We start from the raw sequence: 27,740 nt of genomic DNA on the forward strand, positions 1-27,740 counted from the left end.
TCTTAGTCCGTAGTTAGCAATTCAATTTTAATGGTTCATATTTAGGTGTTCAATAAATAAATAAAACCCCCATCGAAATAAATAAATCCCCCATCGAAATAAATAAAACCCCCATCGTATTTGTATTGGTCGGGATTAATCTTGACCCATGGTACCTATATTGTCAAGAAGACGTATTACGTACAATCATGGGATCTTATGATTAATCTTCTCGTATAGTTTATGGGTGATCCTGAAATATATAAAATTAAATTATGAGTACATATATATAAAATATCATGTTATTTTAGAAAGATGTGATTTATTTAATTTTTCTCCAATTATTTTCGTGGTTAAACTAGTTTTGGATATCCGATCTTGTTTTAGTCATAGTTTCTTCGTTACAACTCCGTTTTCGTTGGTTCAACTTGCCACTTCCTTGGATCGAGTCCTTCTATAAGAATATGAATTGTAAATACCTTAGTTTGTATTCGAAATCACAGGTCATAGGTCAAACTTTGGTGAAACTTATGAAGTTGATCATTTTCCATCATGTAAACAACCTTAAATGATTATTTTTCTAAAAATACTTATACTTTGAGTTAAATCATGAAATTTTTATGTGTTAACATATTCATAGTAAATATCAATTTTCCAGAAAATAAGCCTCCAATTCAAAGTTCAAGATGGTTTTTAATTATCCAACCCAAAACAGCCCCCGGTTGTACTCCGACGACGTAAATTCAGTTTTTAAGGTGTTCTTTGAAAAACCAAGTTTTACCTTGTTAAGTTAGCATATCCTTATGATATATTACAGGTCTTGAAGTATTTTAAAAGTTAAGTTAGAAGGATCTATTTAGTTTGCAAACAAGTTTGAAAACATTCAAACTATGTTCTTGTTGTTAAAATTTTATACCATAAAATAAGATAACTATATATATATATGAATCGAATAAGGTTATGAACAAAGTTACTACCTCAAGTTACTTGGACAAGGTTTCTGTAAAAGAGAAGTAAAAACCTAGAATCAAAAGAGCGGTGGAGTTGGATGAAAGATTGGAAGTAAACTTGTGTTCTTGGAAGGATTCTTGAAGTGTTTTTGTAAGGGTTTTCTTATGGTGATTAAGTGATGTTTTTGAAGCTAGATCTTCATGGTTGTGGGCTGAGATGGTTAAGGGTTTTAAGGCTCTTGAAAATGTGTTCCTAACTAGCAAAATGATGTAGCAAAATTGAAAATGGATGGAGTATATATGGTGGTGATGGTGGCGTGAATGATGAAGATCATGGACAAAATTTATGTTGTAATTTTGTGTAATTAGTCATACTATCATACAAAAGTAATTACCTTATACTTAAGGCATGAACAAGAGAGTTACCTTATACATAAGGCATGAACAAGGGCTGGTTGGTGGTGATTTGATGTGTATATACCAATAGTAAATACGTATAGAAGCTAGGTATGATACGAGTACATATACTCTAAATATACGTATAGAAATCTTGTGAAAACGGAACGAGGATTCAAATATAGTTATCTTTTGTGAATATACTTATATTGTTTTATGTATTTAAGTCCTTAAAAAGTGATTAAATACATTACATATACGATATATGTATAAACATTATAGGTTATAAGTATTTATATAAAAAAAACGTTACTTAAAGTTATCGTTTTGAAAACTTAAGTTAGTAGTTTCAAAATATACTTATAACTTATTGTTATTAATACAAAATGAGATATTAAAACTTCCTTAGATCATGTTAAATATGTATATATACATATATATACACAAACGTATAATTATCATATGTTATATAGTTCGTGATATCATCGGTCAAACTAGACGGTCAAACGTTGTGTAAATATCTTTTCAAAAACATAAGTCTCAACAATTTGGGTTGCTTATCATGTTGGTAAGGTTTAATTTATGTAAATATTAATCTTATAAGTATAGATCGATCGAAAAAGTCCGGGTCATTACACAAAACTTATGGTTTTGTGTCACCCACTTGCTAACCTTGTATTAGGAAAGCAACACGTCCAGTATACTTGCTCCGTATATTACCTTTCGGTAAACTACCGTCCGGTTGTAAAGGAAAGCGTTGAACAAGCAACTGTTAGGGCGATGTCTAATGACATGCAGATGTTCATGGTCTACAATGTGTCGGATGCAATTACTATCCTTTGTAGGAGCAATAGTAAGGATCACCCTATAATTTTTTTCGGTCTGGCACAAGGTCCTGTCTTCGACCATGCTATGCAACCACCGTTCTTACGGTTGACACTCGAATTGGTTTAGGTGACCTAATGAATTCCAGGTGAATTCCTAGGATTTTACGTTCAATGGTAATGAACGCATTGAAAATGGGTTTTCAGAAAACAAATCGGTTTTAATTTGATCAAAATATTTTCTCGTTCAAGCTCGAGTTTAGATATCATCGAATTCCATGAGTTTGTAATTCTCAATCTTTAAAGTCAATCTCAAGGATTGAGTAATATCAGTCTTAAAAGCTGATTTTTAATCTTTAAGGAGATTATCCTTTCTGGGGGTCTGATTCATTAGTCTTATCAAGCTAATTTGCACGGCGCCCTCCCCATTTTACGAGACAAATCCTCTCATGGTTAGGATAAGTTTGACCACTTGGTGACCCTGTTTGATGCTGAGGTCCGTGGATTTCCTGCTGATTTTAGAGATGACTTTTCTAGATTTTTCGTCAACCTACAGCTGGTCTGGACGACACTTGTTGACCTCGCGTGTCTTTTTTGGAAGACTTTACTTCCTTTTAATGATGTAATTGATTCATCGTGTAGATCCATCCATTCTTTCAAAAGTATTACAATAAATCGGGTAAAACAGTTAATTTAGTCCAAAACAAAAGCACCTGCAATAAACTTTACAGAAACATGTGATAGATAGTTTTTAATTGAATAACTTGGTACATTCTCCCTATACTTGACTTTTTTTATGCGTCTTTTTATATCCTAATAAATAAATTCAAGCGTTTTAGTTGTTTCTCAATTTATGTCCTTTCCGAGGTAACAATAATTTCGGCATTAACACCTAGTTTTATCGTTCATAAATATGTATAAACATGCTTTTGAATTCATTTAGTTGAAAAATTTTAAAATTTTCACAATATTTAGAAAATAAGCCAAGTATAAACCCGAGAGAATTTATAACTTTTCCCCACACTTGAGATCATGCAATGCCCTCATTTGCATGAAATCAGACTCTAATTATAAATTCATGAGGGTGATTAGTGTAGAAAAGTGATTGAAAATACCCAGTTTGTAATTACTAAGGTCATCGAATGATAGATGACACGCCTCATCGTTCATTCCTTCTTGTTTTATCACACATGTTTTTCTTCAAAAATGGTTGCTTTTTTGAACTATTTGCTAATCTTTGAAAATGCGTCTTTTACCCTAATCGTGCATTTTTATTAACGAGTAATGCACTAACCCGAACCCCTAGTTTAATGTTAAGTGGGGTTAGACTTCCCCACACTTAGCTGACGACATGTGAAGTCGGTAGAATAAGTTCCACGAATTAGAATAGTGAGCCAGTTATTTACATCTTGGGTGGTGTATAATATATCAATGGGTTTAAAGTTTAGAACCAACCGATCGTCACTACTTAATTCTTTTTTAAGTGTAGCTTTTAGTAAATGGAAATGTCTCTTTTCTGGTTCTTGGTCAAATGGATCGATATACACCGATATACATATTTCTATAGGGTGGACAATTCCTAACATTTCCTTCCGTTTATTCTCTGGATCAAAGTTTTCACCTCTATTACCCAATTGGGTGAAATCCGAGGTGTCATTATCTATTACAGCTCGTAGTTCATCTTCGGTAGATGACTCGTCTATTGAGAATATTGGTTTGGAAGGTTGTGGAATGGTGAATTTCTGGATTGAAGTAGATTCTTTTTCATTAACAGTACTTATCGGTCCCACCACTTTGGTCTCGGGGGTAAAGTTTTCAACGTTATCGTTTTCCCAAGCGTACCAATTTATCACCCTTACTTCTTCTTCATTCATTGATTGATCGATGATTTCGTCGGTAGAGGCTAATGTGTAGATATGTTGTGAAATTGGTAAAGCTAAATAAAAAGTATCATCGGGATAGTTGGTGATTTCGGAGCTCTCGAATTCAACAAAATTCGATGATAAGAGATTTTCTTGTACATGACTCCTCAGATCAACAGGTGTGTAGTCTGATAAAGTTTCAGCTTGCCTATTTACAAACTCTCTCATTTGTTCATTTTGAGCATCAAGTTTTTCGAGTTTGATTTACATATAATCTAAAGAATTTTCAGACACATAATTTTCCTCGTCTTCTGGTTGTGGAGTTTGGAAATATTCTTGGGAATAATCCTAATTTGAATTGTATTCCTCATAATCATTCCATTCAGGTTCCATGGGTGCGTAATTTTCCATAGGAACATAATAATAACATTCCCATGTTGAATGATAATCTCCACAGATTTCACAACCAGTTATTATTTCGTCATTCGTAATCCAAGATTGACCGAACGAATTTTCATCAACACTTATTTGAGAGTATTGATTTAATTGATTTCGCATGTCAGAAAGATTTTCCAAAATATTCTCGAAATTTTCCATAATGCGCTTATTACTAAATTTTAGCTACAATGTGGTGCATTTACGTAATTATCCTATTAGTTATAAAAATAAAAATTATATAAGTTATCAAATTAATAGACTTTTTTGATTTTGCCCACGTTTCGAATAGCCAATAGATGTAGCAGGGAGCCAGAACCCTTTAAATCGGAAGCTCACAACTCAGCCACTAACAAATTCAACTATTACTACGAACCAGAAAATTTGGATGTCTATCAATTTAACCGCTTAAAATAATTTTCCGTTTTTGAAATTTTAGAGAAGAAATAGAAAATTCTATGTCCTAAAAACTAGATCGTCGAGAAATAAGAAAGAAAAAGAAGCGCGTTTAAAAACGTCAAAAAATAAAAATAAGAAAGAAAAACGTCGAAACTTAAAAGGTACTAAAATTTATAAACAGCGTCGCAAAATTCTAAAGCACCTAAATCTTAATCTAAAGAAAAGGCACTTAAGGGATTTTACGGTAAAACCTAAAAATCTAGAAATATAAAATAAGCTACGGCAAAAATACTAGTCTTAAAACTAATTACGAACGATAAAAATACAAATATTACGAATAAACGATAAAAATAAAAATTGTAATTAAAATGATAAAAATATAAATTTTATAAAAATATTATTTTTATATTATATATTTTATAAAAGTATTAATTTTTTTATAATTATAAAACTAATTAAAACTTAAATTACAAATTAAATTAAAACTAAAACTAAATATTATTATAAATAACCCTAAATAATAATAATAATAAATAATACCCCATGTTAAATGCTGAAATAGGGTTTCTGGCGTGTCAGATCAGGCCATACGATCGCATGGTTTTACAACACCCGGCTCATGCGATCGCATGGGTCTGGGTTCCAGGTTTTTTTATTATTGTTTTTTTTATTGTTTTTCTAAAAATGATATATAAATATATGTATACAAATATATATTAAAAATATAGCGTTTCGCCGAGTCCTCGGCAGCGGCGCCAAAAACTTGATGTTAAAGCGAAGGGGTACGAAATAGTTATTATTATTTTTAATACGAAATACGTTACAAATTACACAAGTTTTTATTATTTACAGATGAGATATACCTAAACCTAGCTACAACACTATAGGCAGTGTACCTAATCGTAGAGTAGTATAGTTTTTAGTAAGTCCGGTTTGTTCCACAGGGAGACGACTTATTTTACACTATATTTTTAAACAATTATATTTGTACAAAATATATATAATTATATATAATAATATATAAAAGGGGGTTTTACCGTTTAATGACCGGTTTGTCGATTTTAAACCTTAGTCACCGTTAAAACCCAATGTAAAATATTTAAAATAAATATAACTTAATTTAAAGCGTAAACTAAATAACAAAAATGAAATTGCGATAAATAAAGTGCGATAAAATAAAATTTCGATAATTAAAAAGTACGATAATTAAAAGTGCAATTAAATACAATGACAATAAATAAAAATGTGATAATTAGAAGTGCAATTAAATATGAAAATAAAGGAATTATGCTTATTTAAACTTCCGTAATCATGATGTTTGACGCGTTGATTTTAGTTTTATGCCCATGGGTTAATTGTCCTTTGTCTTGGATTATTTAATATGTCCGTCTGGTTTTTGTCCATAATAGTCCATCAGTCATAAATATAAAGTGCGAGTATCCTCGTCAAATTATCCTTATACCCGAAGTCAAATATTCCAACTAATTGGGGACTTAAACTGTAACAAGGTTTTAATACTTTGTTTAATAATTACACCAGGTTATCGACTGCGTGTAACCCAAGGTTTTAATACTTTGTTATCAATTATGCCAAGTGTCCTTGTACATAATTTCACCCCTGTTTTAATAATTCCATAGACTATTAATCCATTCTCGTGTCCGGTTAAATGAACGATTATTCGTACATATAAATATCCCGCCCATCGTGTCCGATCGAGTGTATATGGTTATTTATAGGTATGTCCAAGTGTAAATCTTTATATTAAAATTAACAAACTATCATTTAGTTAAACAAATATAAAGCCCATTAATAGCCTATAGTCTAATTTCCACAAGTGTCGTTCTTTTGTCCAAACCCCAATTATGGTACAAAGCCCAATTACCCAATTTTAGTATTTAGCCCAACATCATGATTACTTCGACTCAAATAAGCATAATAATAACTTAAGTACGAGACATTAATTTAAAAAGGAGAACATAGCTTACATTGATTACGAGACATTAATTTAAAAATAACCTTTGCATAACCCAAAACTAATCTAATATAAAACTACACTATATATATATATATATATATATATATATATACATATATATATATATACATATATATATATATATATATATATATATATATATATATATATATATATATATATATATATATATATTACAGAGGAGTATTATTATTATTATGTTATAGAGTCGAGCAGAAAGGCTGGCTATTTAAAGATGTGGTCTGATCCTGAGGCTCATGCGATCGCATGGGTTCTCAGTGTTAATCTCATGCGATCGCATGGCCAGCCTGGCCATGCCCAATTGCTTTGTTTGCTAGCTTGTCGACGTTATATTTAATTATATAATATAATATATATAATTTTACATAATTATATATATTATATTATATTCTTGTGCATAGTAGACTCATAATTTTTGGTCCGTTGCATTGGGCGTTGATAGTTGGCTCAGGTCCCGGTTCCGGATTTTTGAACGTCCTTTCGTATAATTTAATATCTTGTACTTTGCGTTCCACAACTTGTACTTTTGTCATTTTTAGACGTTTCTCATCAATAAATTGAACCATTTGGATTGTATCTTGTACATTTGAGCTTTTTGGTCATTTGCGTCTTCAAATCGTCGTTTTCGCCTTTTGTCTTCGCACTTATTTAATATAAACGATTACAACTTAAAATAGGACAATTACAACTAAATAATTTACATATTGGGAGGATATTGCTACTAAATATATGTTCATTTGGAGCACTATCACTAACCTTACCTATTAACTACAATACCCTAATACCATTTAATATTAAATAATAAACCCTAATCCAAGTACTTAATAAATAATATAAACCATATATATATATATTAATACTTAAAAGTGACATGTAATAAACTATACAAATTAATATGTAAACAATTTGGAACCAAATAAAATTTATAAAAGTTAGGGACAAATAAATAAATAAAATGTATTTAAATAAAAGTAACCCTAATATTAATAATATAAATAAATATATATATATATATATATATATATATATATATATATATATATATATATATATATATATATATATAAAATAAATAATAAATAATAAAGTGCCGTAATATAAAAAAATAATAATATAAATACTTGTATAGATAAAGGAATTGCCGTAAAAAAAAAAGAAATAAACACATGAGATCACAAGAATTTCGGCTGTAGGGGATTTAGGAAGTAAACTTGATCACTAAGTTTACAAATCCTAGCTTGATCTTAATTAGTGCATCTTCAAGAATCCTAGTTTAATTAAGAAACTCAACTAACCTATAAAATCCCTCATGGTATTTCCCTAAAGTCGACTAAAAACCTCCACCAAAACAGTCTGCATTCGATCACCTGCTACAGCCCTTTTAAATTGCCAACTTGCTCCTGTTTTCTTGCTGCAAATCGCCATTAAACTCAGCCACCAAACCGCCATAAAACCTGCTTGTTTATGATGTTCTTGTCACCACTTTCTGCAGTCCCAAAACAGCCCAGAAATTGAGTTGTTTTGTCTCGGTTGTGCTGTGTTTTTCGAGCCACGACAGTTGCTACTTGCAGCTGTAAAAGTCGCACACAACAGCCCAACATCCCGCTATTATTCTGTTAAAAAAAATACGCCTCCAATACAGCCCTCCAATCGACTGAAATCCTGCTGTTTTCAGTTTCTGCCTTCGCCATACAAACCACCACAAAAATAGCCCGTCTCCTTCTGTTTTGTTGCTGTACATCGTGACCTTCAAAACAGTCCAAGAGTTTTCCTTTGTTGCTGCATAGTTGTTGCTGTGTTGCTGCTGTTTTTGTTCGTGATCAGGATACCCAAACAGCCCTCTTTTGGGTCAATTATTGCTGCTACTGCAGTTTGCTTTCTGTTCGCATATCATCATCACCAATCCATAATCTCTAATCTTCTACTAAGGTATACCTAAACCCTAGTTTAATCATGCTATTGAATCAATTACTCTTAAGTTAGTTATTAAGTTTTATGTTATGAGTTTTAAAGTTGATTAATGAATAAGTTAAATAATGATATTGAACTTGGTTAAGATAAAAGAATATGATTAACATGAATAAGTATTATGAATATTGTATATGAAGTTGATAATATTAAAGGAATATGAATGTAAAGTATTATGAATTAAGTATGATCATGAATCTTGTATACATAATGATAATGTTAAAAAGTTATGAATAAAAGTTATGAGTTAATGAAAAGTTAAAATTATGTTTATGATTTTATGTGTTAAAGTTTAATGAATTAGTGTTGAATAAGGATGAGTAATTGATTTGATCATAAAGCTAGTTAATAATAATAGTTAAGAGATTATGAATCATGATTAAGATTATGATAAAAGTTTTGATTGTAAGATTGGTAATGTTAGAAAAGAATAATGATAATAATAATACATGTGCATGCATGCATGCATACATACGTATGTGCATGTATACACTGTATGTATATGTGTGTGTGTATATGTAAATATATGCATTCGTGTATATGTATGTGTATATAAGTATGTATATGTACGTGTGAATGTATGTATGAATGTGCATTATGTAAAATACATAAGTTAGTAAACTTAATAATAAAAAGTAATGAGTATATATATATATATATATATGTATCATCTTACACCTATCTATATGTAACACCTAATGTATATATAAATATATTGTATAATTATGAACACATGCATGAATAATAATAATAATAATAATAAAGAATATATGTATATGTATGTATCACATAGAAGTACATTTATAGATGTAACACATAATGGGAGATATATATAAAAGTTGAATAATTAAAGATTAATAATACTATTACTAGTATAACCTATACACATACCTATATAGTAACACTTTATAACACTAAGTATATTATCACTTATAAATATAACTTTGTTTCGAAAACGGTCACTGTTAATATAGTTTACTATATTAATAAACAAGCTTTATGTCTATTAGACATTAACTAATCGAACATAATATCTCTAGGTTGAGATCTCCGTGTTCAACACTCCGATCATATAACTTGCGTGGAATATCTATCTGCTATTAAGGTGAACTTCATAGCCCCGCTTTTTAACTATTTCTATTTACTTATTTTGAACTTTGGGGTGAGACACATGCTTGCTTTTAAACTGTTTTACGTTTAGACACAAGTACTCAAACTTTATTTTGATCAGTTCAAACTGTTGCTAACATGCTTTGATTCATGCTTAATCCCTACCATGATATCGTTAATTACTGGAATTTGGTAAGCTTAGTTATTGTGATAGCGATATTGAGGGTGACGTCTCTATCCGGATGACCGCTGGTCAATGGATACATAATAACGATGAACGACACGAACGTGATGTGTTTAGGGTAACTAATGGTTAGTCTCGATATCATATACACCAGCACTACTACCGAACTGATTAAACTGCTTATTTAAATCTTGTGGTCTAAAAACTTATTATAATTGTTAAACCTTTGTTGTTCACTCAACCATTTTGGTTGACACTTTAAGCATGTTTTGTCTCAGGTACTTAGATATATTGCTTCCGCTGTAGAACTCTGCTGTTACTTAGAAGTCAAGCCGAGCACTGGGACCAGAGTTAACATCTGCGTCAATGGCAATTTTGGCGGGGTGTTACAACGAACCCATCCCCAATTCATCCAGAATAGATGATGACTAATTGGTTGATCAATTCCGGTTACACTGCTTTCGGAGCTTGAGTGAAACTCCATATCGGAATCCGAGGGACTTGAACTAGTGGCGAGTTCCATTTCGTATGATTGAATAAAGTATTTTTCGATATGAAAATATTTCCGGCTATCGGATGGTACTCTAATTACGTAGAATATCTATATATATAGAACAAAAGATTTCGTAGATTACGGAGGAATTTACAGAATATGCCAGACAAAGTTTACAGTAACAGATACGCTAAGATATGATTTAGCAGATACGCAAAGATATGAATTTTGTCTATACACTATTCATGCAATCAATGAAGTAAGATGTGTCTAGACTAAGAATGATAAGCAGGTAATTTCCGACAAAAATGATAAGCAAAACTTTTGACATGCAGACACGGTCGAAGTCCAGACTCATTAATGCATCTTAATATCTATCAGTTAGACACACTAATGCAAGACCTGTGTAACAACCCAAACCAAACCACGACAATTCCCGTTAAATTTCTCAACAAAAAAAAAAATTTTCTGGTGCAGTTCATTCGCGCGGCGCGCCAGGTGGGCGCGCGGCGCGCCAAATCACCTGGACAGCCCGCTGTCCCCGGAAGTCAAATTAACGAAAATGTTTGACTAGTTCCCGACATATTTAGCCAAAACGCTTTTAACCGTACATTAATATATGTAAAACTAGCACATAACTAAGGTTTGAGCGAGTTTTACAAAGTGGGGCCCACACGTGCCCAAATTACCCTTTAAGTATATAAATACAATTTTAGACCATAAGACTCTTAATACAAGACAAAGCCGAGCATGGCGATTGGGGGTACACTACCCAATCCTAATAAATCCAAAAGCAAGCCTTCTACGCAAACTATGCAAGTCCTCTAATCCTTGCGCTTACCCGAGCCACCATCCGCATGCAATCTATAAAAAGAGTCAACAACGAGAGGGTAAGCTAACGCTTAGTGAATGATAATATACTACATACATATATATGTATAAAATGAATACGCCACACAAACAAATACCGCATACCGTAGCATCCAAATATAAAGCAACTACACTAAGCATACCGTACAATCTCTAAGCATCAAGCTAAAGGTACAACAACAAATATGAGTCCACCAACGACAAAGTGAACATCTCCAAATAGCTACACCCGGAGGGTTAGCTACAACACAACAATACATTAATATAATAATAATATGAACGAACAAGGTTAACACCTTAACCTATTACCGAGAACCCAAAGATACCACAATGAAGATTGGCCGAACTACACGAGCCTTAGTAATCCGAAACCACACGAGATTACTACCTCAACAAGATGACCGAACTACACGAGTCACCATGAATCCGAACTACACGAGATTCATTCGATAAGATGACCGAAACTACACGCGTCATCGTGAGTCCGAAACCACACGCGATTCACTACTCCAACTCAAACCCACGGTCACGGGATTATAAAAATCCACCACATCGGGGCCACAACATCCAAATCACAATCACGTGTGATAATGTACACACGAACGTGTACTTCGCCAAAGATGGTCAACCAAAACGCACAACCGTGCCAATTGGACTCATACAAAAGTCCATCAAGTCCACCTACATGTGAAGTGAGCTCTCTAGCCGAGAATCACTTCACCCGACCCGCACCCATCCTACACATACATATGTACATAGGATAATATCACTCACCTTGAAGTCTTGAAGAAAGCTTCCAAGTGATCCGCAACTCGCCAATGGAAAATACCTATTCCATTAACACAATTACAACAATACAATTAGGATGGATTTTACAAACCAACCCAATTCGCCACTTAGTGCAATTTCGACCCAAATGCACTTCCGAGCACAAACCGTGCCCAAACTAACCAATAATCACTAACGCAAGTGAGAATGGTCATAATAAGCCAATTAAACCCGAACTCAAGTGTCAAACACGTGTCATACCCATTTAGACACTTAAACCCTAATTTTGACCCACAAAGGTCAAAATCTCGTCCTTTATAAGTTTTGACACCAAAACACATTTAACTCGGTCTTATACTTCAACCTAATCCATTTTAAGTTCATAAACCTCATTAAGTCACCAAATGGGTCATAATCACTACCAAACCCTAATTTGACCCAAAGTCACAATTAGTCAACCAAATACCCTAAATGGTTTCCAATACTTCCATAATCACTAATCCAAGTGATAAATCCCAAGATTAAAGCCTAATCAAGGCCAAATCGTCAATCAACCCAAAACCCGCCAAGTGACAAGAATAACTAGTCACCATAAACCCATTTCATCATCTAAGAGGTTTTACAACTAATTAACTCAAAACCCTAACTTGAATATCAAATTAAATAATTGAAATTCGGAGTTTGAGCTTAACAATACTATCACCGTGTAGCCGAGAACGAAAGGAACAACTTTAAAACCCGAGACTTTGAACGATTCGAGCTTCTTCCTCACCAAAACCTCCAATCTCTCTCTAAACTCTTACTCTCTCTCTAAAAATGGATGAAGATGATGAGTGGATGTGAATGGGATCCAAAACTGATCCAAACTAGCTCATAAGCCTCACAAATCCGGCCTCAAGTGAATTTACCCATTTGCCCTTCATTTAAACCAATTAAGAAAAACAAGGGATTCTGTCAGCAGCAAACGGCGCGGCGCGCCGAATCCCCGCGCGGCGCGCGACCTATCTGAAACAGATTCTTTTGCATTTTAAACTTTATATAAATAATCCGCGAAACCCAATCTCGAACGTCTTAATACACAAACAAGCAAGATAAATATTCGGGTCTTACAACTCTCCCCCACTTAAACTCGATCACGTCCTCGTGATCCTCATCACTTAACCAAGTGGACCTCACCCTACGGTCCTCGACATAAGTCCCAATACGACTTTCCTAAGCAATTCCTTTCCAACGAATCGCCTTCCACAACTAAATCGTCACCCGCGATTTATCAAAACCACAATCCGAGCACTAAAACCATGCTCATTCCCTAACATCAGGAAAACTCAACCAATCTCGTACCGAGATATAAATCCCTTAGCGTACTATTACCGAGTACAACGTTAAAAGCAACCAAGTCTCAACCTAAGGTCAACAACCCGAAACGATGAAGACCGAACCAAACGAATCCTTACGGACAACACCAACCACTAACATCCCTTGTAGTGCGCAATACGACCAAAGCGCAACTACCGTAACATCATAACAAACGGCTAAAACCGATAGCGTCCAAAACGATGATGGCAACGCTAAACCAAGGTGTACAAAATCGACTTTCGTCACACCCGTAACAACATGTGAGCGAAACACGGCTATCGCATCACTAATCACACAACATGGTCCTCACGACCCCACCATCGGTGTATCAAACAACCGATAGATCAAACAACACGGTCCTTACGACCCCACCATCGGTGTATCAAACAACCAATGGATCACACAACACACGAAGGCTGGCCGAAAACACACGCGCCTTAGTGAATCCGAACTACACGCGACTCACTACCTTCAACACAACAACAATCGGGAATGGCCGAACTACACGCGCCATAGTGAATCCGAACTACACGAGAGTCACTATCCCGGAGGAATGACCGAACTACACGAGTCAATTGTGAATCCGAACTACACGAGACTCACTCCTCAATACAATGACCGAAACCACACGAGTCATTTGTGAATCCGAAACCACACGCGATCCACTTCCACAATATGATGACCGAAACCACACGCGTCATCGTGAATCCGAAACCACACGCGATCCACTACTATGGCGAAGTCAGCGGACCCGAAGATCATGCTTCACCAAATCTCAACACCGGATAAAGTCAGCGGACCCGAAGATCATGCTTCACCGATCACGTACTCCCGTGATGAAGTCAGCGGACCCTAAAGATCATGCCCCATCACTCAACCGTACCATAATGAAGTCAGCGGACCCCGAAGGTCATGCTTCATAAATCATCAATACCACGATGAAGTCAGCGGACCCTAAAGATCATGCTTCATCGATCACATACGCACTTTCGGCCTCAAACAACGAGTAGTGCAACATCGCGCCCTGCTACACTATAGTGAATCCTAACGGATACCACTAACCATCCCCACAATCGAGCAAGAACCACCTATATCAAACATAGGTACCAAACAATGATTCCCCAAAAGAGAATCCGACACACACCTCCCTTAACCGAAGGATTTCACCTTGCTCACCAAACACGTCCATTATCTCTCAACGAGATTTACCACATTACCACCTCAGTGGTAATTCCAATCCAATATCATAAGTACAATTTAACCAAAATTGTACTCTACCACAAGTTGACCAAAACTAGGTCTCGACGAAATTTCCGGATCTACTAAAAACATCATCCGAAATATCACACTAAAACTTCCTCGTGCGGAAATGCGACTCCCCCTCTTGGAACCACGTTCCTATATCACACTCGTACAACCGTACAATGCTACCAAAGGTAGACTTTACCAACGATTGGGTACACACGACCCATCACTACACCTTGCTCCAACCTTGAGCATACGAAGGATTTCAAACAATCCTTAAACATTTCGAACAAAAAGTGTACCTCGCATTACACAAACTACACCCTCGCAATCATCCAATTACTATAGTTGTCAGTTTCACCGAGTCACTCGTGTACTTAAGGGTTCCTCCCGGTACCCTAAGTACAATGTAACTACAACACAATCGGAGTCGACACCACGCTAGTAGGTATAAAAGAGGCACCTAATGTCGCGTCATAAAGACTCCATTACCAACGCCCATCGAGATTTAAAACACTCGATCTCAAGGGTTCCAACCAACCGACGAACCTCATGATTCGTCAACTTCGACACGCAAGCGAACACGCGCTTAACAGTCGAACACCAAAACCATTTCCGTGGCTTGGTAGAAACATACCCCAAATACTAAGGAACGCTTGGTTGCACCAAGTCTTACGCCCTTCGCCCGACAATCAAACATCACCTTAGGGTACTTCCATTAGGAACGTCACCCATAGCATAACATACACAACAAAGGCATGCAACTCAAACTCAAACGGCATTTAATAAATAATCGAAAGACATATTTATCAAAATTAAACGTACCTTAACGTCTCCTCGCCGCACCCGTCCCCGCTAACTTGGGACATTCCGACTTACGATGTCCTTCTTTTTGGCAATTGAAGCACACCATACCATCACCCTTTGGTACCGAACATTCCCAAGACTTGTGACCCCTCACGCCACAATTGTAACATCTAGCCGCACTAGAATCCGACATACCCGTTCGCGTACCACCCGTGCTCACACTCGGACCCTTAGCCCTCTTACTCGGAGCACCATAAGAAACGACCCTTCGCTCACTTGAAGGTTCACCCTTTTTCGATCGTGAATACGACTCGAAACCTCTAGCCAAGTCGAATAATTCCGAAAACGATTTCGCTTGACCCCGACTAATCTTACTTTTCAAGTCATCATTCAAGGTCCGATAGAAATCCCCCATCAACAAACGATCATTTCCCAAATACTCCGGACAAAAACGAGCCTTTGCCATAAAGGTCGCCTTAAGAGTACTCAATTCCATAGATCCTTGTCGCAAATTTCGCAACTCATTACGCAATTCCCACAAATCGGCCGAAGTCCGGAACTCCTCAAAGAATTCCTCCTTAAACTCGTCCCACGATAAGGCCATAAACGTCTCGCCACCGACAAGATCAATCTTACCATCCAACCAATCCCTTGCCCTACCACGCAACAAACTCGTAGCGAGTCTCGTCTTCCTCTCGGGAGGGCAATCAATAGTACGAAAACACCCTTCGACATCCGAAATCCAAGTTGTGCTTACCAGAGGATCCGGTTTTCCGTCGTACATCGGGGGTTTAGTCCTCATGAAGCTTTTAAGATAACGCTCCATTTCACTACTACTTTGAAGTTCGGAATACTTCCTTTCCATTCTTTCTTCCAACCCACGCATTTGCTCCGCAACGGCGGCCGCAACTCTAGCGTTAAACTCCGCGTCGTTCGTATCGATCCCACTTCCCGTCGCCATTCTAAGGAATGCAAAACGATTAGATCACGAACGTATAAGTAAACACGCACAACCCCGACCCATCTTGCTAAGCACTCGTCGTACATCACTCGTTAGACACGATTTGCACCCGTAATAAGGTCTGCAAGTTCTTATTACGCACACACGCCGCATTGACTTGTTAGTACAACGACCGTCTCGCTCGATGATATACACAAACACAACCAAAATTCTACGCGGTACAAACACACGCGAGTATTATTATCACAACACAACAACATATTAATAATATCCGCATTACTAATATAAACGTTAGTCAACCTATAGCCAAGGCACTAACCAAACCCATTCCGACCCGTAATCCTACAAGTCCCGCAACAAATTAAGCACACACAAAAGTCTAAGTCTAGGCACCTATCTCAAGTCACCTAAATCCCTTAGACCATGCTCTGATACCACTTGTAACAACCCAAACCAAACCACGACAATTCCCGTTAAATTTCTCAACAAAAAAAAAAAATTTTCTGGTGCAGTTCATTCGCGCGGCGCGCCAGGTGGGCGCGCGGCGCGCCAAATCACCTGGACAGCCCGCTGTCCCCGGAAGTCAAATTAACGAAAATGTTTGACTAGTTCCCGACATATTTAGCCAAAACGCTTTTAACCGTACATTAATATATGTAAAACTAGCACATAACTAAGGTTTGAGCGAGTTTTACAAAGTGGGGCCCACACGTGCCCAAATTACCCTTTAAGTATATAAATACAATTTTAGACCATAAGACTCTTAATACAAGACAAAGCCGAGCATGGCGATTGGGGGTACACTACCCAATCCTAATAAATCCAAAAGTAAGCCTTCTACGCAAACTATGCAAGTCCTCTAATCCTTGCGCTTACCCGAGCCACCATCCGCATGCAATCTATAAAAAGAGTCAACAACGAGAGGGTAAGCTAACGCTTAGTGAATGATAATATACTACATACATATATATGTATAAAATGAATACGCCACACAAACAAATACCGCATACCGTAGCATCCAAATATAAAGCAACTACACTAAGCATACCGTACAATCTCTAAGCATCAAGCTAAAGGTACAACAACAAATATGAGTCCACCAACGACAAAGTGAACATCTCCAAATAGCTACACCCGGAGGGTTAGCTACAACACAACAATACATTAATATAATAATAATATGAACGAACAAGGTTAACACCTTAACCTATTACCGAGAACCCAAAGATACCACAATGAAGATTGGCCGAACTACACGAGCCTTAGTAATCCGAAACCACACGAGATTACTACCTCAACAAGATGACCGAACTACACGAGTCACCATGAATCCGAACTACACGAGATTCATTCGATAAGATGACCGAAACTACACGCGTCATCGTGAGTCCGAAACCACACGCGATTCACTACTCCAACTCAAACCCACGGTCACGGGATTATAAAAATCCACCACATCGGGGCCACAACATCCAAATCACAATCACGTGTGATAATGTACACACGAACGTGTACTTCGCCAAAGATGGTCAACCAAAACGCACAACCGTGCCAATTGGACTCATACAAAAGTCCATCAAGTCCACCTACATGTGAAGTGAGCTCTCTAGCCGAGAATCACTTCACCCGACCCGCACCCATCCTACACATACATATGTACATAGGATAATATCACTCACCTTGAAGTCTTGAAGAAAGCTTCCAAGTGATCCGCAACTCGCCAATGGAAAATACCTATTCGATTAACACAATTACAACAATACAATTAGGATGGATTTTACAAACCAACCCAATTCGCCACTTAGTGCAATTTCGACCCAAATGCACTTCCGAGCACAAACCGTGCCCAAACTAACCAATAATCACTAACGCAAGTGAGAATGGTCATAATAAGCCAATTAAACCCGAACTCAAGTGTCAAACACGTGTCATACCCATTTAGACACTTAAACCCTAATTTTGACCCACAAAGGTCAAAATCTCGTCCTTTATAAGTTTTGACACCAAAACACATTTAACTCGGTCTTATACTTCAACCTAATCCATTTTAAGTTCATAAACCTCATTAAGTCACCAAATGGGTCATAATCACTACCAAACCCTAATTTGACCCAAAGTCACAATTAGTCAACCAAATACCCTAAATGGTTTCCAATACTTCCATAATCACTAATCCAAGTGATAAATCCCAAGATTAAAGCCTAATCAAGGCCAAATCGTCAATCAACCCAAAACCCGCCAAGTGACAAGAATAACTAGTCACCATAAACCCATTTCATCATCTAAGAGGTTTTACAACTAATTAACTCAAAACCCTAACTTGAATATCAAATTAAATAATTGAAATTCGGAGTTTGAGCTTACCAATACTATCACCGTGTAGCCGAGAACGAAAGGAACAACTTTAAAACCCGAGACTTTGAACGATTCGAGCTTCTTCCTCACCAAAACCTCCAATCTCTCTCTAAACTCTTACTCTCTCTCTAAAAATGGATGAAGATGATGAGTGGATGTGAATGGGATCCAAAACTGATCCAAACTAGCTCATAAGCCTCACAAATCCGGCCTCAAGTGAATTTACCCATTTGCCCTTCATTTAAACCAATTAAGAAAAACAAGGGATTCTGTCAGCAGCAAACGGCGCGGCGCGCCGAATCCCCGCGCGGCGCGCGACCTATCTGAAACAGATTCTTTTGCATTTTAAACTTTATATAAATAATCCGCGAAACCCAATCTCGAACGTCTTAATACACAAACAAGCAAGATAAATATTCGGGTCTTACAACCTGGTTCGCTAAGACAACCGCTCTGATACCACATGAAGCGACCCAATCCATAAGGACGAATACAATAACATATGATTACATCGCGAGGTATTTGACCTCTATATGATACATTTTACAAACATTGCATTGGTTTTTAAAAGATAAACTTTCATTTCATCGAAAGTTGACAGACATGCATACCATTTCATAATATCCAACTATAAATGACCTAATCTGTCATTTACTTAATAATAATCTTTATTGAACTCAACGACTTGAATGCAACGTCTTTCAAAATATGCCATGAATGACTCCAAGTAATATCTTTAAAATGAGCAAATGCACAGCGAAAGATTTCTTTAATACCTGTGAATAAACATGCTTTCAAGTGTCAACCAAAAGGTTGGTGAGTTCATTAGTTTATCATAAACAATCATTTCCATTAATTTAATAGACCACAAGATTTTCATTTCCATTTATCATAAACATCAACTCATATCAGGCATTTCGCACTGCATAGAGATAAAAATCATTCATATGGTGAACACCTGGTAACTGACCTTAATAAGATGCATATAGAATATCCCCATCATTCCGGGACTCCCTTCGGACATGATAAATTTGAAGTACTAAAGCATCCGGTACTTTGGATGGGGCTTGTTGGGCCCGATAGATCTATCTTTAGGATTCGCTTCAATTAGGGTGTCTGTTCCATAATTCTTAGATTACCAGACTAAAAGGGCATATTCGATTTCGATAATCCAACCATAGAATGTAGTTTCGATTACTTGTGTCTATTTCGTAAAACATTTATAAAAGCAGCGCATATATTCTCAGTCCCAAAAATATATTGCAAAAGTATTTAAAAAGGGAGTAATGAAACTCACAATACTGTATTTTGTAGTAAAAATACATATGACGGCATTGAACAAGTGTAGGGTTGGCCTCGGATTAACGAACCTATATTAAGTATATATATAATTATATGTTGGTTAATATCTGTCTAACAATTTAGGCCAAGTCGTAGTGTATCACAATCCTAATGCTCGAGATTATCATGCAAAAGTCAACAAAAGTCAATTTGACCCTAAAATGTCTTCCAAAATCTATACATGTTTATTATATAACTTAAATAGTCATTTTATATATTTAAATATATTTATCAGATTTTATTAGAGTAAAAATAATACAAGTTATTTATTATTAAATAAAAATTTATATTAAAATTTATATTAAAATTTATATATGATAAAAATATACTTCTATATATCTTAAGTAATATAATCTATAAAGTTCATTTAATATCATAAAAATATAGTAGTATGTATTATTAATGTAATTATATTACGTGCGGTAAAAATATCTCTGTATCACATATTTATTTGATAAAATAATATTGATAATAATAATAATAAGTAAAATTTGTATTATTTTGTAATAATAATAATAATAATTATTATTCTACTAACAGTAATAATATTTTATATAAAAATAATAATTCTATTCAAAATGATAGTTTTTAATAATAATTATACTAAAATGGTAATAAAAATGATATTTTATAATAACAAAGATATTTTTATTAAAAATGATAATTTTAATAAAAGTGATAGTTTTAATATTAATGGTACTTTTAATAATAATAATAATAATGATAAAAATAATGGAAATGATATTTTTATCTAGATCAATATCTTACAATATTTTAATCTCATCATGATAAATATACTCATTATTTCCTAATCGATTTGTTTAATAGTTTTTAGTCCTCTTTTATATCGCATTCATAATAATGATAATAATAGTAATCATAATAATTCGATGATACTAATATTAGTTTTAATGATAATGATAATAATAATAATAATTTTAATAATACTAATGATAATACTAATAATTATTATATTGATAATAATAATAATAATAATAATAATAATAATAATAATAATAATAATAATAATAATAATAATAATAATAATAACAATAATAATAATAACAATAATAATAATAATAATAATAATAACCTTAGTGATAATAACAATAGTATTAATAATAATAATAACAATTTTATTGCTAATATTTAAATTGATAACGATAATAATAATAATAATACTAATAATAATAACGACGATAATAACGACGATGGTAATAATAATAATCATTTTTGATAATAATACTAAGATTAATGATTATTCAATTGACTATATCTTTTAAACCGTTCATCGAAATTATACGCTTTCTAAATAAAAAGTTATTAATTTTTCGCTAGCTTTCCAATGACATGCATATTATATACCTTATCTTAATCGCATATGTATCAAATTCGTGATTTATTATAAACTATCTAACAACAAAAATTAAACATACAAGCATGCATAATCATATATACTCGAGCACTAGTCATGGATACACTATTAATATATAAAAGTTAAGTTATGAGTACTCACGTATCAATATTGTGATTCAATATTGCAGGAAAGTACGTAGACGCAACGGAGATGATAAACACTAGTTTGACCTTACGAGCATACCTCCGAACCATACCCATAACCTCCTTAGCTATAACTCATAATTTCCTTAGCTCCTTCCCATTTAAAAAACATGTTTTGAAATAACTTGCTCATGACCTCGTTGCAGTATTTTATGTATAATACTACTAATAATAATAACTCTAATAATAATACGATTAATAATAATATTAATCTTAATAATAATAATAATAATAATAATAATAATAATAATAATAATAATAATAATAATAATAATAATAATAATATTACGGAAGATGTGAATGGAATGAATCAGAAAACACACTCGAATTCGATTTATAGGCAATATATCCCACCTACCCCCTCCATGCGATCGCATGGAATTTTGCCTATATAGCCATGCGATCGCATTCATACAAATACCTTATTACGATAGCTAACCCAATTATCAGTTTCTTTAATAACATTAACTTTCTCAAAGGTAACTACTTTTGGCTTTTCATTTTGAGTGTTCTTGGCTTCAACTAATTGGACGAGCTTATTAACATTTCTTTCTAAGGTTTGGATGGACGATTGGTGGTTGTTTTGCACTTGTGAACTTAACCCTGGACGGTTTGCTTTCATCGGCACCTCCATAGAATTATCTGGATCGAACAATTGTCATTCTAAAATAGGTTTCTTGGATCGGGTATTCATTTGATCCAGAAAAATAAGGGAAACGTTAAGACCGAGTTTTAGGGATTTTAAAATTTTAATTCTACGAAAGAAAAGTTTTTAAAGAAAGGATCTAATTAAAGGAAACTAATTATAAACTATCTAAATCTAAATTATAAATAATCAAATTCAACTAATCAACTTTTATCGCTTATCGATTAATAAGTAAACATAATTCAGATTATTGACCTTTTCAAGATTAAATGACCGTCAACGTCTAGGTTCAGGAAGGACACTTTAAATCGAACAATCCAGCAACCCTTCCCTAAAGGAGGACCGTCATGACTCTTTCAAGAAGTATCAATAATCCTAGGTACATTCACAAATTCATCTTTAACGCGCTCCCCGACAGTGACGCCAAAAAGTTGATGTGCAAAAATTGTGCTGATATCGGCTAAAAAGTCACATTTGTACCTTGATATTAAGGCCTAAAAATATTAAAGTTCCAATATTTATCGCCAAAATAATTGCTTTGTTGGTTAATTTTATAGATCTAGTAATTACAAAGAAGATGCAACAAGAATCAAGCAAAATGGAGCTAAAACGAAGATTCTAGAGCGAAAACAGTGAAAGACAAGTTACGACCCCGGAAACCAAGTTACGATCCCAGGAAAGAGCATTACAATCCAAGAAAACAGCAAACCAACAAGCCACACCGGCCTCCTGAGCCGGGCTGCCACGCCGGCATGCCATTTTGGCACTGGCTTGCGAGTTGATCAAGATACCGGGCATGGAAAACGGCTAGGGAAAATGGGCTGCCTGGCACCAGCTTGTGGCACCGGCCAGTGGCGCCGGCCTGCCAGCCGTTTCCCCAGTAAAACTCTACTATTTAAGCACCACTTTGCATGCCATTTTCACACACCTCTTCACACTATCTCACAACAATACAATTTCTCTCACTAGACGCTTTCAAGGCCTTCTCACCTCCGAGCAGGAAATTAAGTACCCGGAGGCGAACGCCGAAGATTGTACTAGGAGCGGTCAAGAGGATGTCAGCACTTGTAATGATCCGGATCTCGTCTGTAATGGTGAACGCCTTTCTTAATTTAATAAAGTTATTTTGTTACTTTAAGTTGCTTTGCTTTCATCTTGCATGCTTGTCTATCTTTAACAAATGTTTATTATATGTTGAATATCTTATCTGAAACTTATGCTATTGTTATGCTGAATCCTTGACGAGTTTAGAAGTCTAATATACGGACCACCCTTTCCATTTACTCACATGGCTATAACCTAGTATTAGGATCTAATCAACCCTAGGATACAAGGTAAGCAGTTATGTGTGCTTAACGTCACAATAGAGAAATAATACCTACGTATGGTTAATCAATTATCCATCAAAGAAGAGCTGCCCATTTAGGTGGTGATTAGAGTAGGCGGTATAGATTTCAGTGAACACTGCTTACTCAAAAGCATGATTCGCGTCAGAAGCAATGTTGTTGAGATGTTGTAAGATGATCTGGAGTTGAGTAAGTGGTCACAATGGAGAGACCTTTAACCCAATTAACAGTACCTTAGGATATCTAAGATTGCACATCTTTTAATGTTAAGGGATAACTTAGTGTTAAGTGGAGGAATGTCAGTGTAGTTAAACAAACTAGGATTAAGAAAAACTGAGACTTTCCTTTAAGGATATACCACTTTATTCATGTACCTAGGATTCCATCCTCAAGGTCGTTTAAAACCTTTAAGGTTAATGTTGGGAGTAGGGATATCCGTCTTAGCCATAATCCTTAAAGCCAAAACTCTTAATGACAAATCGATTAGGTTCTTAACCCGGTTAATTGAGGTTTAATGTTCATTCTAGGAAGTTAAACTCTTTTAACAACTCTCCATAAGTATCCTATTCTCCATACCTATCCCTTTTATCTTTATAACCCATACTACCTTAGTTGAGTTTAATCTATCACCACTTGTCACTAGGGTTAGCTATCTAGGCACTTTTATCCCACATTATTGAGCAAACATACAGAATGTGAACCTAAGTTATACTTACCACTTACTCATTAAAAGGAAGACAAGTAGGTGAAATATAGCTAGGAAAATCCAGCTAAATATAAATAATAAAACTATTGCATCCTCTCCTGATAGCCGATTCTTACGTCTTGCGACCAAACGACACCACATAAATAAAATCGTCCATTTTAGTCATATCAGAGAGGTGTTTGTTTTTCGTGCCGCTGAAATGTCCCGTTCATATCGATTTTAAACGTTTCATATTAATTGATTTCTTTGCGAGGTTTTGACCTCTACATGAGACGTTTTTCAAAGACTGCATTTGTTTTTAAAACAAATCATAACCTTTATTTTATTGACAAGGTTAAAAGGACACCACCTAGATTATCAAGAATTTGATAATCTAAAAATATCACACTTACACACGACCAATACATATTGGTTTACAATATTAATATGTTACAACAAAGTAAATCTTGAATGCAGTTTTAAACAATATTATACAAGCATGCTGACATCAAATCTTGTCCATATTTTAGCATGCAACAGCGGAAGCTCTTAATAATCACCGGAGAATAAACATACTTTAAACGTCAACAAGAATGTTGGTGAGTTATAGGTTTAACCTATATATATCAAATTGTAATAATAGATCACAAGATTTCATCTTTCAATAACATACAATCTGTATAAAAATCATTCATATGTTGAACACCTGGTAACCAACATTAACAAAATGCATATAGAATATCCCCAAAACAGAAATCCATCTGTATTAATAACTCGAAGTACTGAAGCATACCATTTTCCATTATGGGGGGAGTTAGTGCCCGTAGATCTACCTTTAGGATTCGCGTGAATTAGGGTGTCTGTTCCCTAATTCTTAGGCTACCAAGCTAAAAGGGTGATATTCGGTATTCATAATCCAACATAGAATGTAATTTCAAGTACTTGTGTCTATTTTGTAAAACCTTTATAAAAGTACATGTATTCTCATCCCAAAAATATTAGATTTAAAAGTGGGACTATAACTCACTTTCACAGATTTTTCCTTCGTCGGAATAAGACTTGGCCACTGGTCGATTCACGAACCTATAATAAATATGTAAATGTATATCAAAGTATGTTCAAAATATATTTACAACATTTTTATTACGTTTTAATGATTTAAGTTTATTAAGTCAGCAGTCCTCGTTAGTAACCTACAACTAGTTGTCCACAGTTAGATGTACAGAAATAAAGCAATATATATTATCTCGAATCAATCCACGACCCAGTGTCTACAAGTCTCAGACTCGATCACAACTCAGAGTATATATATTATTTTGGAATCAACCTCAACCCTGTATAGCTAACTCAAACATTACTGCATATAGAGTGTCTATGGTTGTTCCGAAATATATATATAGATGGGTCGATATGATATGTCAAAACATTGTATTCGTGTCTATGGTATCCCACGATTACATAATATATGTTAGAATAAATGTATAATACAATATAAGTTAGTTAAGTTATGATTTGTATAGATTTGTTACAAATTTCACGTAGCTACAACAAGCAAAATTATCCAATCTTGTTTTACCCATAATTTCTTCGTTTTAAATCCGTTTTAAGTGATTCAAGTTGCTATGGTTTCATAATGAACTGAAATTTATGAAACTAAACAGAAAAAGTATAAGTTTATAGTCGGAAATATAGGTTACAAGTCAATATTGTAAGAGGTAGTCATTTCAGCCGAAAGAATGACGTCTTGATGACCATTTTGAAAAACATATTTCCACTTTGAGTTTAACCATGATTTTTTCATATAGTATCATGTTCATAAGAAAAATCATTTTTCCAGAAGAACAACTTTTAAATCAAGTAAGATTATCAATCGAAATAAGATTGTTATAGTTATAGAAATTGAACCAAAGTTTGAATATGAATATTACCTTGAATTAGAAAGATATCTTACTGTAAATAAGAAAGATTTCTTGAGATTGGATGATCATTTGAAATGAATTAGAAAGCTTGGAAGTAGACTTGTAAACTTGAGAGTATTCTTGATTTTATGAAACTAGAACTTATAGAATTTATGAAGAACACTTAGAACTTGAAGATAGAACTTGAGAGAGATCAATTAGATGAAGAAAATTGAAGAATGAAAGTGTTTGTAGGTGTTTTTGGTCGTTGGTATATGGATTAGATATAAGGATGTGTAAGTTTGTTTTCATGTAAATAATTCATGAATGATTTATAATATTTTTTTGTAATTTTGTGAGATATTTCATGCTAGTTGCTAAATGATGGTTCCCACATGTTTAATGACTCACATGGGCTGCTTAGGAGCTGATCATTGAAGTGTATATACCAATAGTATATACATCTAGAAGCTGTGTATTGTACGAGTACGAATACGGGTGTATACGAGTAGAATTGTTGATGAAAATGAATGAGGATGTAATTGTATTCATTTTTGTTAAGTAGAAGTACTTTGATATGTGTCTTGAAGTCTTTCAAAAGTGTACAAATACATCTTAATACACTACATGTATATACATTTTAACTGAGTCGTTAAGTCATCGTTAGTCGTTACATGTAAGTGTTGTTTTGAAACCTTTAAGTTAACGAACTCATTTAATGTTGTTAACCCATTGTTTATTATATCTAATGAGATGTTAAATTATTACATTATCATGATATTATGATGTATGAATATATCTTAATATGATATATATACATTAAAATGTCGTTACAACGATAGTCGTTACATATATGTCTTGTTTCGAAATCCTTAAGTTAGTAGTCTTGTTTTTACATATGTAGTTCATTGTTAACACACTTAAACATATACTTAATTATCATTTTATCATGTTAAACATAGTGTGTCTATATCTTAATATGATTCATATGTATTTAGTAAGACGTTGTTATAACGATAATCGTTACATATATCGTTTCGAGTTTCTTAATTCAATAATCTCATTTTTGTGTATATCACTCATTGTTAATACACTTAGTAAGATACTTACTTATCATAATCTCATGTTAACCATATATATATATATCCATATATATATATATATATATATATATATATATATATATATATATATATATATATATATATATATATATATATTATCATGTAGTTTTTACAAGTTTTTAACGTTCGTGAATCGCCGGTCAACTTGGGTGGTCAATTTT

At 34.3% G+C, this 27,740-nt stretch overlaps 1 pseudogene; it reads left to right on the top strand.

Annotated features, from left to right (window-relative positions):
• The first annotated feature begins 23,342 nt into the window (after positions 1-23,342).
• The window catches only part of LOC139860221 (protein ALP1-like), a 100,787-nt pseudogene continuing 96,389 nt past the window's right edge, over positions 23,343-27,740 (top strand).

This window comes from Rutidosis leptorrhynchoides, chromosome 7 (assembly GCF_046630445.1).
Source record: "Rutidosis leptorrhynchoides isolate AG116_Rl617_1_P2 chromosome 7, CSIRO_AGI_Rlap_v1, whole genome shotgun sequence".
NCBI classification, from domain to species: Eukaryota; Viridiplantae; Streptophyta; class Magnoliopsida; order Asterales; family Asteraceae; genus Rutidosis; species Rutidosis leptorrhynchoides.